Below are 6,377 nucleotides of genomic sequence, written 5' to 3'. Positions count from 1 at the left end.
GAACTCTCAACACAACATCGAAACACCAAATTCGCATCGGATTCAAGCCTTAGAATTCCAAAATCTTCTAAATTATGCTTTTGATCAAAACGTCTACCAAACCACGTCCGAATGACATGAAATTTTGTGTACACATCCCAAATAACGCAATGGAACTACTGCAACTCCCGGAATTCTATTCTGACCCCTATATCAAAATCTCACCTATCAAACGGAAAACGCCAAAATTCTAATTTCGCCAATTCATGCCTAAATCTACTCTGGACCTCCAAAACACATTTCGATCATGCTCGTAAGCCACAAATCACCTCCTGAAGCTATTCGAACCATCAGAATTCACATCCGATCCCTCTAACACATAAGTCAACAACTGGTTGACTTTTCCAAGTTAAGCTTCCTCAAAAGAGACTAAGTGTCTCAAACCTTACCAAAACCTTTCCGAACTCGAGCCAACCAACCCGATCACACATATAACCGATAAACAAAGCAATAAGAAACAGAAATAGCTGAAACAGAGCGGTAGCTCGTGAGACAATTGGTCGGGTCATCACATCCTTCCCCTCGTGGCGTAGAACTCAGGCCCTCGGCCTCATAATCATAATTAGTGTATCCTCACAACACAGGCTATCGGCCTTACTCAGTCAGAATCTCATAAGTCACTCAAGCGATAGTAAAACATGATGCTCACCCCAATTTATCATTGAAAATAACATTTAATGTTTAAAACAGAGTAAACATGGCTGAGTTATTAAAACAGTAGAATATAGCATGACTGAGTACAAGTGTCACACCTCCTTTTTCACCCGCGCCGCCGCAAAGGGGCTCGGAAGGGAGTCTTTTCCAATTAAAGGACAATCGAAATGGGATTTATTTATTTGTTTCAGAGTCGCCACTTGGGAGATTTATGGTGTCCCAAGTCACCGGTTTTAATCCCGAATCAAGGAAAAGAATGACTCTGTTTAACAGTCTGCGCACCAGAAATCCGGATAAGGAATTCTGTTAACCCGGGAGAAGGTGTTAGGCATTCCCGAGTTCCGTGGTTCTAGTACGGTCGCTCAACTGTCATATTCGGCTTGATTATCTGATATAATACATGTTGAACATATGTGTGAATTTTAACTTTTAATCATTTTTATCATTATTATTATTTTTTTATCGAGAATTGCAACCTCGTGAAAATATATCTCGAACCACGTCACAGTCAATGTACCCGTGGTCGTCGACACACTTCGACTCCGTTGAGATTTGGATTTGGGTCACATAAATGTGCACCCGAGTTTAGGAAAATAACATTATTAAATATGCGTCTAAAGACTAACGCGTTGTTATTATTTTGGGTAGGGCCGTGAAATTTGCTATACGGCCCATCCCGAAATTTGAGGGCCCCACAATTTTTGTATTTATTTTGGCGAAACACGCTTAATTTATTTTAAGGATATCCTAAAGTGACTACATTTCTATTAAATTCGTCTCTAAAATAAAAGATAAAAAATTCTAATTAATTACATGCTTAAAAAAACGTAACATATTAAATGCTAGATTAAGACAAATGTTAACGGAAAGGAATATTACTAAAATTGAAATTATAAATAAAATACGGAATCGACAAATAATATATTCAAAAGAAAATAATTATCCTATAACTAGATTAAACTCGCATTGTTAGATGACTTGAACCGTTGGAATTAATTCATTTACAACTATTTGAAACTAGAATCAATCTTAATTACCAATGCATATTCGAAAGTTTATTAAATTTAAACTTTAACTCGTCTTGTTTGAACTCAAATCATGCCATAATGCCTAATTCGCGAAATTAATTTAATCATGCTTTAACTAAATTTAGCTACATGTTCACGATTAACCTAATGTTGACAATATTAAAACCTTCATAGCCAGTGAACTTAATCAGTTTTGCCATCCGATTAACTAAAGACCAACTTATGTTATTTTCCTCTTATTCCAATTATTAAACAGTTTGACAGTAATGAGCATGCTTAAATATATACTACCTAATAATCAAGTTAAAGCAAAGTATTATTTAATACATCACTACAAGATGCCTAATTATGCAAAGCGACAGAAATTTACAGAATAATAATACATGAAATAGCCTAAATACAATTAGTAAAAGAAACAAAGAAAAAGCTAAATTAAAACTTCAAAGTTCCATTCTTCATATGTATTCATGCTTTCACATTTCAACTTACAATATGCCAAAGTTACAATTGTGTACCTGGTATTGTCAATACAAGAAGAAGAAGGTCAGCAAAGTAGTATGTAACACAGCAACATACAGCAGCAGAAAGCCCAACACAGTTGCTTCAACACCTCAATCCAGAAATCCTAGTAACACAGAGAAAACTAGTAAAAATGGAGAAGAAAAATAGTCCGAAAATCTCTCTTTGTTTTATCTTTCTAGCTTTGAACTCTCTATGGTGTTCTTCCGCTCTCAATATTTCAGAAAATTTGGTTCTATCTTTTTTACTCTCTCCAAAATGAATTCTGTCCCTGTATATCTAGTGTATACAGAGTGTATATCGAGTGTATACCACTCTCTCCGCCCCCTCTTATTTTTCTTCTTTCTATCTAGTTTTTCCTCTTTTTGAACCCCCTTCTTCCTAAATTTTCTCTTCTATTTATAGCAAAATTTTTGAAATTTTCAAATTTGTTTTTTTATTATTTTTTATTTTTTAATTAAAAGAAATCCCACTTACAAATTGCTTTTATTTTTTTAGAAAAAGAAATCCCACCTTTATTTACTATTATTTTTAAAATTCCAACTTTAATTACTTTTATCTTATTTAAAATCCCACTTTTTATTTTTTTAAAAGAGAATCTCACTTTATTTAACTTTTCTTTAAAAAAACAAACCACTATCTTTTCTTTTTCTTTTAAAAATGCTACTTTCAATTACTTTAAATTTTTTAAATTTTCAGATACCTTTATATTTATTTTTTAATTCCAACCTTCTTTTACTTTTTAATTTTTTTAAAATTTCCACAAAACTTTTTATTTTTTTAAATTTTCTACATTCTTTTACTTTTTTTAAAAGAGAATTCCACCTATTTTTACTTTTATATTATTTTTTATTCAATACTTCTCTTTTTCTTATTTTTTAAATCATTCCCGAAATTATTATTATTATTATTTAAAAATAAAATAAAATAAATATTTTCGGATTATTTTATATATATATAAAATATTAATAGTGATAATTCACCTTTTAATTTTTTTTGGTATTTTTATCTTATAATAAAAAGTGTAATAAAGCTAAAATAATAGTAGGTTAAAACCCCCTAAAATATTTACATAAAAGAATCGATAAAAAATTAAATGTTGTCAAAAATTAGGTGTTCACAGCTGTCCCTCTTTGCTCGAAAACACGAAGAGCTTTCGGGCAAAGATAAAGTGAACAATGCGACTAATTTTTGATCATATCGTTATTCAAAAGAGGAAGAAAATAAAAAAAAGGAAAGGCGCAACCGAGTCCTGGTTTTGGACAGCCTACATATCCCTGGTTATAAGGGAATCAGGTCGCGTGTAGTTCAGAAAGTTGATAGCTGGGACTACCATGGGATTGCGATATTACTGTTACTGCTGTTGCATGCTGTTACCACTGCTGTTTGCTAGAAAGAAAACAAGAAGTTATACTAAGCTATGATCTATGAATTACAAAGATTTATTCTCGAGCTTGGTCATGTGATTGTTGATACCTTGTTGCTTTGTGTTTCCTCTAGTATTTCTTTACTTCTAGCTCGACTTGTGGTCTTCCTTCTAATTTCTACTGGGGATTTTTGTTGTAACCCTCTGCTTTACTGACTTCGAACTTCAATGTATTCCTCTGTTCTGCAAGTGGGCTCCTGAATCCAACTTGACTTCTTCAACTTAATATATAACAACCTCCGTTCTACAGGCGGGCTCCTGACACCAACTTAACATTCAACAACTTAAAATATAACAACATATGTTCTACAGGCGGGCTCCTAACTACTCCAACCTTAAAAATAATTCAACCTCCGTTCTACAGGCGGGCTCCTGACTTCAACAACTTCTTAAAAATAATTCAGCCTCCATTCTTCAGGCGGGCTCCTGACTTCAATAACTTCTTAAAATGTAACACCTCCGTTCTCCAGGCGGGCTCCTGACTTCAACAACTTCTTAAAATAAATCATTTGGCAATGATTTATGAAAATATATATTTTGGCAATATTTATACAAGCAGGACCACTCGGATCGAAATAAATTAAATGTCCTTTTGAGGAAGGATTAAATTCAATATCTTATTCGAGGGCGGATGAACCCAAAAAATATCCTATTCGAGGGCGGATGAACCCAAAATATCCTATTCGATGGCGGATGAACCCAAAAAATATCCTATTCGAGGGCGGATGAACCCAAAACATCCTATTCGAGGGCGGATGAACCCAAAACATCCTCTTCGAGGGCGGATGAACCCAAAATATCCTATTCGAGGGCGGATGAACCCAAAATATCCTATTCAAAGGCGGATGAACCCAAAAAATATCCTATTCGAGGGCGGATGAACCCAAAATATCCTATTCGAGGGCGGATGAACCCAAAAAATATCCTATTCGAGGGCGGATGAACCAAAAATATCCTATTCGAGGGCGGATGAACCCAAAATATCCTATTCGAGGGCGGATGAACCCCAAAATATCCTATTCGAGGGCGGATGAACCCAAAATATCCTATTCGAGGGCGGATGAACCCCAAAATATCCTATTCGAGGGCGGATGAACCCAAAATATCCTATTCGAGGGCGGATTAACCCAAAATATCCTATTCGAGGGCGGATGAACCCAAAATATCCTATTCGAGGGCGGATGAACCCAAAACATCCTATTCGAGGGCGGATGAACCCAAAACATCCTATTCGAGGGCGGATGAACCCAAAACATCCTATTCGAGGGCGGATGAACCCAAAATATCCTATTCGAGGGCGGATGAACCCAAAATATCCTATTCGAGGGCGGATGAACCCAAAATATCCTATTCGAGGGCGGATGAACCCAAAAAATATCCTATTCGAGGGCGGATGAACCCAAAATATCCTATTCGAGGGCGGATGAACCCAAAATATCCTATTCGAGGGCGGATGAATCCAAAATATCCTATTCGAGGGCGGATGAACCCCAAAATATCCTATTCGAGGGCGGATGAACCCAAAATATCCTATTCGAGGGCGGATGAACCCAAAATATCCTATTCGAGGGCGGATGAACCCAAAATATCCTATTCGAGGGCGGATGAACCCAAAACATCCTATTCGAGGGCGGATGAACCCAAAATATCCTATTCGAGGGCGGATGAACCCAAAATATCCTATTCAAAGGCGGATGAACCCAAAAAATATCCTATTCGAGGGCGGATGAACCCAAAATATCCTATTCGAGGGCGGATGAACCCAAAAAATATCCTATTCGAGGGCGGATGAACCCAAAATATCCTATTCGAGGGCGGATGAACCCCAAATATCCTATTCGAGGGCGGATGAACCCCAAAATATCCTATTCGAGGGCGGATGAACCCAAAATATCCTATTCGAGGGCGGATGAACCCCAAAATATCCTATTCGAGGGCGGATGAACCCAAAATATCCTATTCGAGGGCGGATTAACCCAAAATATCCTATTCGAGGGCGGATTAACCCAAAATATCCTATTCGAGGGCGGATGAACCCAAAATATCCTATTCGAGGGCGGATGAACCCAAAATATCCTATTCGAGGGCGGATGAACCCAAAATATCCTATTCGAGGGCGGATGAACCCAAAATATCCTATTCGAGGGCGGATGAACCCCAAAATATCCTATTCGAGGGCGGATGAACCCAAAATATCCTATTCGAGGGCGGATGAACCCAAAAAATATCCTATTCGAGGGCGGATGAACCCAAAATATCCTATTCGAGGGCGGATGAACCCAAAATATCCTATTCGAGGGCGGATGAACTCAAAACATCCTATTCGAGGGCGGATGAACCCAAAACATCCTATTCGAGGGCGGATGAACCCAAAACATCCTATTCGAGGGCGGATGAACCCAAAACATCCTATTCGAGGGCGGATGAACCCAAAACATCCTATTCGAGGGCGGATGAACCCAAAACATCCTATTCGAGGGCGGATGAACCCAAAACATCCTATTCGAGGGCGGATGAACCCAAAACATCCTATTCGAGGGCGGATGAACCCAAAACATCCTATTCGAGGGCGGATGAACCCAAAACATCCTATTCGAGGGCGGATGAACCCAAAACATCCTATTCGAGGGCGGATGAACCCAAAACATCCTATTCGAGGGCGGATGAACCCAAAACATCCTATTCGAGGGCGGATGAACCCAAAACATCCT

This window comes from Nicotiana tabacum, chromosome 18, assembly GCF_000715075.1.
Source record: "Nicotiana tabacum cultivar K326 chromosome 18, ASM71507v2, whole genome shotgun sequence".
NCBI lineage: Eukaryota > Viridiplantae > Streptophyta > Magnoliopsida > Solanales > Solanaceae > Nicotiana > Nicotiana tabacum.
The sequence above is the reverse complement of the archived record's forward strand: the minus strand, read 5'-3'. Positions refer to the sequence as shown.